Raw genomic sequence first — 15165 nt, 5'->3', positions numbered from 1 at the left:
TTAATAACATTTATAAGTCGTATTTCAAAATAGCATTAGAAGTATTCTTTTATACAAATTATTATTTTCTACAAGTTCTATTTTAAATAGCATTCTTACGTGTCTATCTATAACTTTAGCCATACTTACAAAGCTACTTTCTTTTTTTCTATAATACTATATTTACACTTAGCTTAATTAATTACAAGTCCGGTCGGTTAACCATTGTTAATGGGTCTTAAAGGATGCCTAATACCTTCCCTTTAGACTAATTGAACCCTTACCTAGAATCTTAATTTTCGCAGACCCTAAACAGAGCTAACTTTAAAAGTAACTTTAATAAACTTTAGGTGTCCTAATTCACCATAAAATAATTAGGTGGCGACTCCTTAAAACAAAATAAACAAACAAAAAATAGGAATCTCCAATACGTCATACTTCTAACTTTAACCCCCGAGGTAAAAAAAAGGGGTGTGACAGCTTGGCGACTCCGCTGGGGATGTAAACCTAGGTTCTAACCATAACGGACTTAGATTTAATTAGGCTTTGTGTGCTAACTTAGTTACTTTATTTGCCTAAACTGTTTTACATGCTACAAATTGTGTGCGTTATTAATTGTTGTTTGATATAAACTGTCTAAGTGTTACTGCTTTGATAAATTGTCATTCCGTTCATATTTCTTCCACTTCTGGAAAACTCACACTATCACACGTACACGCGAGGTGTGTTTTGCGCACCCGCAAATTTCTTTCGTAGAATCCAAATTTTAGGAGAGTTGGCGTATGCGCGGGGTGCCCGAGTAACGGGGACCGCGTAGCCTTCTCACTCGAGTAGTCCGCTCGGGAACCTTGCGTCTAGTAAACCCACTCTTAGTCAGCCTAAAATAGAGCTAAATCAACACCTTTTATTAAGGGCATACATTTCATATCCTAGGAGGTTTAATACCCTTGGTGTATTAAATCCATTAGATGACTTTATCCAAACGTCCAAGCGGGTTCACGACCCCGAGTGACACCAATCGCACTCTATGTGCATGTTTGAAGGATAATCGTGCCTAAATATTGACTATTTGCTCTAATTAATTAAACTTTAGGAAGGAGGGGATGACTAACGTTTCTATGACAGGTATGGATTTACATTGGAGTACAACAAATGACGAAGATCAAGGACATAAAAAACGGAGCTAGAAGTTAGACATAGGAAATTGTATTTACTTTACTCAGATTAGGAAACACTTCATGTTGTATTCATTTGATATGTAATAAATGTTACACAATTTTTTGTACTTTATCTTTTGGGAAATAGAATTTGTCTAATTAATCAAAAGCAATGGGATGACGTATTATGACACACTTTACCCTTCAAACAAATGATAAGCCTACCTCTGGCACAAAGAGGTCACATGCATATTAGGACGCGTTATTATTGTTTGATATAATCGTTTACATTTGTTTGACTTTATTTGATGAATTATTTGCTACATGACTTACTTGACTCTATGTGACCATGACTTTACCTACTTGACTCTATGTTATGAGACTAACATCATTTTGCATTTTTTCTTATATCCCCAAAAAGAGTTGATTCGTGTCGACACCGAGACACCGACCATCCGGGATGCCGAATTAGGAGAGACTTTGAAGAATCGGACTTGTACTCCGTCCCCGATTCGCCGATAGTTTTGGTAGACTGAACATGTAGTGAACTTCTATTTTTAAAAGCTTGAATCATGCTCAAAACTTTTGTTTGTTTTGCTTCATCTTTTGGAAGCTTAAATTGCAAAAACTATGAATGCATTTCTGATTTTCCTTAATCATCCATTATTGTTATTTTCTACTTTATTTATCAAAACTGCCAACTCTACGATTGTGACATGAAATGAACGAATAAACAACATACATCCCGAGAGAGTAGCAAAGAAAACTAGGGGACAAGACAAGATTCCACTCGGAAGAAATTGAAATAGCCGATGGGTGATGACATAAGCCTGAAAGCTAGCAATTCAAGAAGAAATCAAAGGACGACATTAGGTTAGACAACCTAGTTTGCAACCTTTCCTTGAACAAGCGTACGAACTACGCTGACCTGATTCCCTCGGCGGGATACGTAGGCAGCCCACATAGGGTTCGGTCGCTGACCTGATTCCCGTGGCGGGATACGTAGGCAGCCCACATAGGGTTCGGTTGCATTACAACAAAAATCCAAAAATCCTTATACAAGGAGAACTACATGGCCTGATTCCCTCGGTGGGATTCGTAGACTATCAACATACCGGTCCGTCACAGCTAGATAAAAATCCAACAAATCTTTTACCATTTATATAACAGAACTACACATATGGCCTGACTCCTTTGGCGGGATTCGTAGACTATTAACATACAGATCTGTCACACCTAGATAGAATCCAACAAACCTTTTACCATTTATATAGCAGAACTACGCCGACCTGATTCCCTTGGTGGGATACGTAGGCAACCTATATAAGGTTCGGACATACCACAACATAAATTTAGTATACTCTTCTGAACCCAAAACTGGGGCATATTTTGAAAAGATATAGACAAAACAACAATTGTGCATCGACAAGATTAAGGCTACCAGACAGGAAGTATTATGAACCGATTACTTTAGAAGTGTCACAATCTAAAGTTGGTAGAATATTTTACAACTTACATATATATACATTTACACATATATCTTTTCTTATATACATATACTTACGTATATTTCTTTCCTTATACATATACTTACATACATGCCTTTCAAATGAAACACTTTCTTTCAATTGTTTCACTACTGTTCATCTACCGAGGCTTGAATGGAGATCACAAGATCCAAACAAATAAGACGAATGGAGCAGCCAACAACGTCAAGCTTCGAGTCAACACGAATCAACTTCCCCCTCCCAAACTAAGAATTTTTCTTTGAGCGCAGGAACCTAAAATCGCGAGATCAACAGTCAAGTCTATCAATCGAGGCCAAAAGCATCATTTGGCTCATTGTGGCCTCGCCTCAAAAGCCATACGGCTTTACTTCCAACCTTATCTTTTAATTTATTTTTATCAAAATAATTTTATAACTTTATACACCTGTTTTTGTAGGTTGACGAGATTGAAGGCGAATTAAATCAGGATTACGTGTCCTAAATTTGGCCTGTCACGATACCATCAACATCATGAGCCAGACGGCTATTCCACCGCTTTACTCCATACTTTATCAATTATTTTATCATATACTTTACCAGCTTTAACCATTTTACTCTGAACTTTGCAGGAATCATTGTTAAGTTTCCGAAGACAGCTGAAGGCATCTCCCAAGACCGCTGGAGGCATCAATATCACACCCCGAGGATAACTATACATTTTAGGCTCGTCCGCCTTTAATAGGACATCATTTTTTCAAAAGCATCGCATTGCATATGCACTACTGATTTCAAATGCCCGACAAAGGGACAACATCATTGTTCGCAAACGCACAGCATTTAGGCTCGTCCGCCTTTAATAGGACACTCTAGGATTGTCCGCCTTTAATAGGACACTTTAGGCTCGTCCGCCTTTAATAGGACACTTTAGGCTCGTCCGCCTTTAATAGGATATCATTTCTTTAAATCCTTCACACGGCATATGCATCATGTCCTCGAAAACAACCGGAGACAAGCTTGGGTTCGTCCACCCTAAAATAGGACATTTTAGGCTCGTCCGCCTTTAATTGGATATCATTTCTTTAAAATGCCTTACACAGCATATGCATCATGTCCTCGAAAACAACCGGAGACATACTTGGGTTCGTCCACCCTAAAATAGGACATTTTAGGCTCGTCCGCCTTTAATAGGATATCATTTCTTTAAATGCCTCACACGGCATATGCATCATGTCCTCGAAAACAACCGGAGACATGCTTGGGTTCGTCCACCTTAAAATAGTACATATTGGGTTCTTCCACCCTAAAATAGGATATTGGGTTCTTCCACCCTAAAATAGGATATCGGGTTCTTCCACCCTAAAAATAGGATACTTGGGTTCTTCCACCCTAAAATAGGATGCTTGGGTTCGTCCACCCTAAAATAGGATACTCGGGTTCGTCCACCCTAAAATAGGACATATTGGGTCATTCTACCTTAAAATAAGAATTCACATATTTATCTTGAATTTTACAGGATTGGCGTCGAGTCACCGAAGACAACCGGGGGCATCATTCGGCTATACAGTCTCATATGCATAAGCCAGACGGCTACACTATGACACTACTCTCCACCTTATCATTCACTTTACCAATGCTAACGAATTTACATTGAACCTTACAAAAATTATCATTAAGCCTCCGAAGACAACCAGAGACATATCATTGAGTCCCGAAGACAACCGGAGACATCACATGGCTACACAGCCTCATCCGCATAAGCCAAACGGCTACATCATAGCATCAAGTCCCCGAAAACAATTGGAGACGTGGCATCAAGTCCCCGAAAACAACCGGAGACGTAGCATCAAGTCCCCGAAGACAACCGGAGACATATCATCAAGTCCCCGAAGACAACCAGAGACATCGCATGGCTACACGGCCTCACCTGCATAAGCCGAACATATCATTTATCATATAGTCCCGGAAGAAAGCCGGAGACCTTATCACTATCGTTTTCAAATGCAACTAGAGATATTATCACATCCTCAGCATACGCGTCACACATTCATTCAAGTCCCTGAAGACAACCAGAGACAACATTAGCCACACGACTACATTTTCATTCCCACACTCATATTTACTATCATTTTACACTCTTTATAATTTCAACTTTATTACTAATTTTGACATGAATTTCAGTTTTGGCAGAAAGTACAACCCGCAGAGACGCAACACAACGTGGAACTTTATCTTACGCAGTGAACTGGGGCAAATTTGCTAAAGAGGAATACCAAACTCACAAGCAAAGGTCACGAATCTACTCTCGAACTCAATTCCGCCTATGTCCACAAACACGTGATACGTAGCTTAAAATTCTCTTTCACATCCTCCGCTAAAACTCTACTAAATCTACTCTTCTCACAACCTCATATTCCTTTCTACACCCAGTGTCTCCATAACTCGACACTGGGGCATCTTTGAAGAATTTACATCGTGCCCATTAGAATCCTACACAAAGGTGTGTTGCGCGCCACATTTATAATTAGGAGGCTAGAAGCATGTGTTCCATTCTTGAATATTCTCGTCACCTGTCTACAACCTCTGCAACATTGTGAATCCACAAAAAACTTTCGAACTACACATGGCCTGATTCTCGTGCAGCCCGAGGTATGTAGGCAACTCGAACCCGAGATTCGGTCATAATTTTCCATAATTCCTTCGGTCCTCATAATATTTGCCATCAATTTTCCTAAATCGTACTTTCTTATAAATTCATATTCGTTGGTCCAAACAAAATTGGCTACTACGTCAACTTCTTCGCCCGAAGATTCTTACATCATCTCCGGTCGAAGAGGGGCATCTGTTGACAACCAATTTTGTCCCTCTCCTATTTAATTTACCCGGTTTTCTAAATTTACTGACGAGCTAAATACTTTATTTTCACTACTATTATTTTCGCTACTTTTATTTTTTAACATTATAAGTATTACTTTATCACAGATTTTAAACGGTTAGTCATCGTTTCATTTTCGGGTTTGGAATCGTTAAATTAATTACAAGACAACACTTTGCAAAATATTTATTTTTTCTACATATTAATTATTTATTATATTTACATAATATATATTATACCAGTTATTAAACTAGAAGCCTAAAAATAATTCAAATAGCGGAGGAAGGATCAACAATTTTCAGCCAAATTAATGGCCCAAAATACAAATTTAATATTATTTCCCTACCCAAATAAACAACCCCACATTTCAATACCCAACCCACATTTTCAACCCATATTTTCGGCCCACATCACAATACCCGTCCAGCCCATTACCCATTTTTTGACCCGGCGGCCCACTACAATTAAAACCCCTAAAACTCTCTTCCTCTTTCATTTTCCTCCCCTTCTCTTCTTGACCTAACCCTAGCCGCCCCTCCCCTTCTCTCTTTCTCCTTCTTCTAGCCGCCTCCCTCGTCTCTCTCTTCCATCCTCATCACCTTCCTCTCACGCCCTCCTCCATTTCCTCATGTCCCCCACGTTCCTTTGTACCTCCACTCACCCGACATCACTCCCCTCTTTCCTCTTCCTCTCCACTCACCTCTGTCTCCCCACGCCGTCTCTCTCCCACGCTCCTCTCTTTAATCTAACAAGCGAAACCCTATAAAGAGAAGAGAAGTTAAGTCGTTTGAGGGGAGGATTTTTTTGGAGCAAAAAGCCGAATCGACTTTAGACAAACAAGATCGAAAACCCCGAAATCCCCTAAAAAAACAACCAATCGGGAATCTACAAATTCCCCTACAAAGATATAAGATTCGACAAAATCATTCGGGTCTGCTTCTGATTTTTTTTGGAGAAGAAAAACTGTTGGGTTGTGGTAATTCGAGTTTCAAAATCGTTCGTTGTATTCGAGAATAGATTCGAGGCGCCGACGCCCCGTTCATTGCACCTACAAAAGGTCAGTAAACCTTTCCCTTTTCTTTAATTTCAGTATTCTGCGTGTTGGGTTTTAATTTATGATGATGTGTTAGTTAACAACTGGGTTGGCAGTGATTTGGTTTAGTCGAACTTAGATTAGTTAATATAGCGTATTCTCAATGATTGCGGCACTCGGGTATGTTAGTATAGCCAAAGACGTTTGCTGGTAATCATAATGTTCAAGCGTGCCTTATTTGTGTAAGTGTTGATTTTCTGTTTGAGAGTATGGGAGATATACCTAAAATATACTAGATGTATACAGTTCCTGCATGAATTTGAGCTATAAGAATTTGTATATTGGAGTATATATCGTGTAGATCAGTTATGTAGACTCTGAATTATTAGCTTGTGCGTCATAATGATATTAAGTTGGATCTGAACTTTAATTGTTTGTTTCATTGGATTGTTCATTATTGGTTTCTATATCTTGAATGTCGTGGGTATCATTCGGGTTTTATCTTGTTTATTAGGAATCTAGAACTAATCAAGCAAGGTTGAATTTTTTTACGAATTTAGATATTTAATGTCGTTTCAGTTTACAACATGTATGCGAAGTATGGATTTTTGTTGCCCTGTTATGTTTTTCATCTCTATGTCATTAAATATGTCCATTTGCAAACATGAATATCCTTGTCGAATGCGTCTGTTTTGTGTGAACTGGGGTTGGTTATTGGTTTAGTTCATATTTGGTTTAAGTTTTAGTATGCAGATGCTGTTTTGGTGGATAATCTGGTCCCCTTCTGTTTTTGTCTAATAAGAGTAGTATAGACTTGAGTTTTAAGCATAAATTATTGTCCTAGTGTGTATCCTAAGCAGTTGGGATCAAAGGAATATGTTACGAATAATTAGTTAAGTTTCAGCTCTTGTCTTAGCAGTTTAGAGAACGTACAATGATACATGGTTATTTAAGCTCAATCCTGGTAGTATAATCTGTTAACTAGAATGCTACAGACTGAAATATCCCCTTTAAATGGTCCTTGGATGTCGTTTAAATCTGCTGAATATGTTTAAAGTCTGATTTCAGTGTCTGAAGAAATCTGGGAATACTAGACAAGCCAGATGTATGTGAATCTATTTGGATATGAATGATTTGTTACTCGAGTCCGTCTAAATATACCATTTGGGGTCCAAAAGATAAGAATACGCATGTGTCGAGTCTATCTTGATCAAAAGAATTCAGGGGAGTTATTGTAACTGAGACTTCGAGTTAACTGAAATATACGACGATATAGTTGTGCTGTTTGTTTGAATATCTCGAATCCATCTTGTGCCATCATGTAATGTACGAAGAGCATGTTGTTGAAATTAGCAAAGAAAACCAGTTTGAGGCTGTAGCAAATCGAGTAGACTTAAAGAATACAAGTCATGTTATTCAAAGCTTATGACAAACTTGCTTGCATTATATACCTGCTAGCATTATTTGTGTATCGAATTTGGAGGATTTGAACCTATCATTGCATATGATCTTTGTCTCATCTTCATTAGTATTAAATATGCATACATCTTGTTCCATCAACCAGTTTCTTAGTTTCTAAACTTATAAATAATCTTGTGGAGAATACTATGCAAATATGCTACATGTGTCTTGCCTAGAATAAAATCAAGAATTGTATGAACCTTGTTTTTGCTGTAGCTTACATGTTTCTTCTTCAGAAAATCCTTGTTTGCTGTCTTAAATACATTGTATGAACCCGCAAAGAGATTGTTTCCCTTTAAGTCATCAAAACCCAATTACTCAGCTTATATATCCCATCTCTATCTGTACACATTCAGTGGATTACGCCAAATGCTCATGACTTCGTCATTAGACGCTGGTTATAATGTCTAACCAGATTAGTGCACCACTGTTTATTGCCCTTTTCTGTGCGCATTTGATGCCTATCTTGACTGAGTATATAGCCCTCCTATGATTTTTTTCTTTTTTAACTGCACATGATATATGGAGGAATACTAAAATATAATACGCTGTTTTGTCTCTTCTCCTATTCAGTGTTCTTCAACTGCTCCCTTTTTTTTTTGACACAAAGCCGAGAAATTATTTGAAAGTTAATAATAAACTTCAAAGCTAAATCAATTCGGAGTTATGATAGATATCTACGCTAAATGAATTTGAAAGATGCTTACTGTAGTTTGGATACTCAGACTGAATTTTCAGGACTTAGAACCTGTCTAAAACCGAATATACACATGATATACAATTAAGTTATCAAGGTAAGAAGAAGGTATACATTCGATATACACCTGATATATGCATCGTGGTGTGTATATCTTAGGTATATTGTGTATATGATTAAAACAGGTAGTAACACATAAGGCCCAATAATGTATATGTGCATACCATGAGCTGTTTTTTGTTTATGAGACAATATGTATGTATATATATGAGGTATACTTAAATATACACAATATATACAATCTACTGATCTGTTTTGAGTGTATATTTTACATATTCATTGATTACATACTAATCGTTTCCTTTCGTTTTTTTGTGCATGACCATTGCATACGAGTCTCTCGGACTCATCTCCTTCCACATTTGGCGTTGGGCTGAAAGTCCAACATGACTCCTCTCGTGTCCAGCCCCTGCCTGCAGCCCAATAAAAGTACAAAATGTGGGCCAAAGCCCAATAAACAGGGACAGCCCACAGCAGCAATATAAAGAGATTTGTTGGGCTTAAGCCCAATAACGTGAACAGTTTGCAGCGGCTGAGCCCATTTAAATCATCTTACTTCTCCATTTTATTTCTTCTGTATATTTAACTTGTATTGTATGACTAACATTTTTTTTTTGCTTGTTAATTTAGATAAACCTTAGTGACATTAAGGGTTTAGTTTAGTAATGGGTAGTTAATTCTACAAATTACATTCACTTCTATTTTCTAAACTATTCATGGTATCTATAATATTTATTTGAGTAATTAATTTTCAAAATAGTATGCCTATATACTTTTGGGTTAAAGGAATCATTTCTCATTATTACCATCTTAGGAATTTCAAAATGTCACTAACACACAAAATATGAATCCAATTGTATTTTATAAGCATTTTCAAGATTTACTCAAATTATACATATTTTTAGCTGAAATTGGTTAAATAAAGAGTAAATAAAAAAAATAGAAAGAAATTCATGGCCTTTTCATCATATTTAAGAACATAAGTTCAGGCATTTTCATACCATCATATTCATATAATATCATTTTTACTTAAAGATCACATTTGCCACATTATCTTTTAAAAGACTATTATTCATAGGCAAATCATTCTATTTTCTACAAATCTTATTTTTGAATAACATTACTATATTTTTCATTTAAGGCCTTAGCAATATCTTTAAGTCTCATTTAACATTTAGAATCTTCTTTTACGCAAATTATTATGTTTTCTACAAGTATTACTTTAAACAACACTATTATACTTTCGTTTAAAACCTTAATAACATTTATAAGTCGTATTTCAAAATAGCATTAGAAGTATTCTTTTATACAAATTATTATTTTCTACAAGTTCTATTTTAAATAGCATTCTTACGTGTCTATCTATAACTTTAGCCATACTTATAAAGCTACTTTCTTTTTTCTATAATACTATATTTACACTTAGCCTAATTAATTACAAGTCCGGTCGGTTAACCATTGTTAATGGGTCTTAAAGGATGCCTAATACCTTCCCTTTAGACTAATTGAACCCTTACCTAGAATCTTAATTTTCGCAGACCCTAAACAGAGCTAACTTTAAAAGTAACTTTAATAAACTTTAGGTGTCCTAATTCACCATAAAATAATTAGGTAGCGACTCCTTAAAACAAAATAAACAAACAAAAAATAGGAATCTTCAATACGTCATACTTCTAACTTTAACCCCCGAGGTAAAAAAAAGGGGTGTGACAACCATAACATAGATGCATCTTTTAAAACCATATAATAGTAAACCGGTCCACATGGCAGGTGACTGGGCCCTTATATATATATATATATATATATATATATATATATATATCACCTTTTATATGTTCCAAAACTAGGGGATACAATCCCAACTTTAGCTGGTACAATAATTAATTTTGCATGAGAACAAAAAGCACAAGAGATCGTGAAGAATTTTATATTTCTTCAATATATAACCACGTGAATGCTCAATTATTTTTGCATCATATTTGAATCGGGATGGCCAACCGGTCATGCCAACCTCCGCAGCATGTGATTCCATCATGCTTGTATTTATGTGGTACAAATTTGGAGAAAAGACGGGTAATATTTCACATATATTTTGTTTACGCGCTTTAATTGTAGTAATATGAAGATATTAAAACTTTTCATAATTTATACTCTCAATCTAATCCACATTTGACCAATGTCTTTGAAACTTTAAAACTTTCTTTTGAGACTTACTACAACACCAATATTTTGTACTACCAAACATTTCATAACACCATCCACATGGTGAACATCTCCTTTTAGAGAGAAAATTATTGTCATTATGGTCATGGCCAAAACCTTTATAAGCAAGACTTATTTCTTACTTTTACCCTTTGGTAATTCATGATAAGACATACCACAATATTTGTGACGTATTAAGCATACATGACCAATGGCCATTTATGCCAAATAAAAATTTATTCGTTTCTCCCCAACCTCCCGTAGAGGTGAGTTGTGGTATTTATTCAACCATACATGAGCACGTCCTTATCCATAATCTTACGCATTTTTGCTTTAAGAAAATGGGCGAACATTCACGGTGCTTATCACAAGTCACGTTCTCTTCAAGGCATAGACTATAATATAATCATATATATATGCTTCATAAATTTTAATCATAAGCCCATTGTCCTTATCATATAATAGACCAACCTCAACATCACTTTGAAATTGTATTCCTTTCTTTTGATGGAGGATTTAAAATTTTATCAAATTAGGTCGGACAACAACCACATGTGCAATGACCTTTTATACCATATTGATGACAAATATTACCTTCACCTTTTGAAGGACCATTTGGAGAACAATGATGATTAATATTATTTTGTCCCTTGCCACCCATGTTCATTCGTTTTACCACTTGTTTTCATTTAGACATATTATGCACCGCTACCACATTACTCTCACGGAATGGAGCATATCAAGTAGGACGGGCTTCACGATTTTACATCAAATGCACATTAGTTTGCCTTACTCATCAATATAATGCATTGAGACTCAAACCCAACATCTTATCCATATAAAGGTGTATTTGCCATAAATCAATGAGACTTCAACCCAAAATATTATATTGTCATCACATTGCACTGGGACTCAAACCAATGTCTTACTCTCATAGTGCGATGAGACCTGAATCAACAGTCTTACCCTGAACCAATGTGCAATAGAACTTACCCTTGAGCTGTTAAAAATGTTACCTTAACCAAAAATGTTTTTGCATCTTAACACAACAAATAGTTAAAGCAAATAAACATTCAATTGTCAAGCCTTATAAAAAGACAAAGAAAATATTTTGGATATAGGCCTATTTAGAGGGAACATTGCATAGAATCCAGATTTGATCTTAAATTAAATATTGAATCAGATGAAGAAAATTTCTGTGGTCCATAGCAATTCACAAAGTAAAAATTAAGACCCCACTGTTTGCAAGGACAAAGAGTTAGCAGTGCCTATTTAATGTATAATTTTATTCTTTCTTTATACCACACAACTAATGATAACGATTGCACTTAAAAATAGTCTCCTGTGTCTACAATCACATTTTATTTTGATTTCAAAGCTTAAAAAATTGTAAACACTAATAAGGCAAAACAACATTAGACACATCATTACCACTTAAAAGTTTTATGTGAAGATGAACAACACAATTTTCACAATTTTATTCATTGGAATAGCTAAGCATGTGTCATAGCAATCAGAATCCAAAAGAGTCAACAACTAAATCTGATAATTTTAGAACTAGATCATAGATACATACCTCGCATAAAATATAATAGGAAAATAAGAGACTTCTCACCGCCCATCGAAAATTAACTTTTGATCATGGCTACTTGTTCCGAAGAGAAGTTTTAACACAACTTTGAGCTGATCAATTGGTTAGAAATTATAAACTGATAATAATATAACACTAAAGTTTATCCAAAAAGTAAATGTAAATAAATCAGATTACATTAACAGAGACAAAAGAATACTTAAACCAGAACAAGAACTTTAAAGAATTGACGTGCATAACAATCCAATTAAAGATTCATGCAATATATAGTCATAAACTAGCAAATTTTGGTCACGGTGGACCAGTAACAGATCTAATACCAACAAATATGTTTTTCTCTTCCAGAAATTAATATGAGGGGAATGTTTTGATAGTAAGATCTAGAGCATATAGTGATGTAAATAAGGTACCAGCATAAAGATAAGGAGGATTGAAATATACCCGGCCGATAGAAGAAATTGAAACTTAACTTGAAGAAGATTAGAGTCGTGCTGATAACGTGTTGTAAAATTAAGCTAAAAGAGTAATAATAGTAAATGATGTAAACAATAGAAATAGAGAGACAGAAAGGAGAGATTTCTTATTCTTCCAAAAATGTTTTCAAGTCATCAACTATTAGATACAACCCAACCATATATATAGCCACATATATATAGGAATATATTGAGAACTATCGGCATATACGAGCCGTCCTTCCAATAACATGCCTTCCTCAACAGGCAGAACGCATGAATCACGATATCAACCGGAGTTTTCCTTAATCGATTCGAATGCCGGTAGTCTTTTCTTTTCCGTTTCCTATTTGAAAAAAGCCTTTTCTGGCCCCATTGTCCCGATTATGTTTGCATATTTGATTCACTGGAATTTGGGTAACAGTCGTGTTCTTTTCATCTTCCCATACTTTCAGAAATGTCTCTTCTTTAACTTCTCTCCTTCTATCACCCTTTTTCACTAACGACTCATCCCCAAAGACGATTAGGGGGCACAATTACTCTACGCCACCCAAGGTAAACTCCATCTTTCTCTCTTTTTTTTTTTTTTTTGTTGGTTTCCCTTACATTTTTGTTAATGGTTCATGTACCTATGTATTCTTTACTCTAGAATTCCTGCTTGATTTAGGGTTGCATTATAAAGTTTTCATGTATAAGGTGCTAAAGTGTGAAGAAGAGCCCAAAAGGCGTATGCGGAGAATCAAAGTTGAGACTTGTATATGTTCTTTTTTCCCAAGAATCATGGACTTGCTCTGTAAAGTTTTGCTTTACTTTGCAGTTGATTATTTCCTGATTGTAGGTGTTGGTTATTTTATTGTTTTTATTGAAGTGAAAGAAGAAGTAGCGATGTATGGAACACATAAGGGGAAGAGACGCGATTAAGCGATTTTTCAAATAACAAATGAATAAATGAAGGGGAAAAGGGCCTCTTCTTCAACTGCTCTTTCTAAATTTAGTTATTTTGTTGAAACACTTCACTTATTATTATCCATTGAATAATTTTTCATTCCCTATTTTCTTCTGATTATTTATAGCTTTGTATCAGACAAGTGAAGGAGTGCAGAATCAGGGCCTACAGAGATCACTCTTGAAACTTCTAATGGTTTACACTTGAGGTATTATATTCTTCTACCTCTTTGTTTTTATCATTGTGTATTCAGGGTTAGTACCGAGGGAAAACTTGAAATTCCTACCCTAAAATTAGATGCATTATAAGATGCTTCAACATTCCACTGCATCCCTGATGCCCTGAGATTTTTCCAGCTTAGTCGCGGAATTGAAAGAAACATATACCTCATATCTGCTGCCACAGGACAATTCAAAAGAAAAGATGATATACTTATCTGCTACCAGTTGAAATACGCTAAGATAACAAATAAAGAGCAAGTCAAATAGTGTTCATGTAAGTTTTTCTGTCTAAAATTGGGCTCATCTCCAATTGTGGGTGGTTGGTGGTAGTATATCATTATTTAGGCATAGTCATAAAATTCCCTTAGTACTTTTTCCTTCAAATTGTACTTAATGTTGGCTTCTCTTTGCTGCAGATTTTATAGCTCAAATATGATTTCATGTTTTCCTTTCTGTTGGCACATGATGCACATGCTTTTGTATTACCTTTTGGCTCAATTGATTGAAACTCTTGATTTTCAGGTTGTTAGTGACTTATTTTGTTGTGGAAAACCTGTTTGTAATGAGGAAAAAAATACGAACTTTGAGAGTAGATGCATCACAAGTATGTACCAAAAACTTTCCGTGAGTTCATGGAGCTTGCTTCGATATGGTATTATGATAATGTCAAATTTCACATAGTCATCAAGGTTTCGTTTTCGTTATCATTTTTTTGTTGTTAATTTTAGATGACATCGGGTTCTGATCTTATTGTATACCACTATTCTTCTTTGTTTTATTGATTTGGATGTAAGATATTATTGTTTGTGTTGGAATTTGCTTATGGTATTTATAGGCCTAAATGGCTTTTTGTGATTACTATTTATGGTATTTAAAGGTTTATAGAGCTGGAAATTTATTTATGGTATTTATAGGCCTAAATGGCTTTGTGACCCCCTTTTTATGCTTCTATTGAGCCGAGGGTCTCTCGGAAACAGCCATCCTACCTTGGTAGGAGTAAGGTCTGC

This window comes from Lycium barbarum, chromosome 7 (genome assembly GCF_019175385.1).
Source record: "Lycium barbarum isolate Lr01 chromosome 7, ASM1917538v2, whole genome shotgun sequence".
Taxonomy (NCBI): domain Eukaryota; kingdom Viridiplantae; phylum Streptophyta; class Magnoliopsida; order Solanales; family Solanaceae; genus Lycium; species Lycium barbarum.
This window is presented reverse-complemented; position numbering follows the sequence as displayed.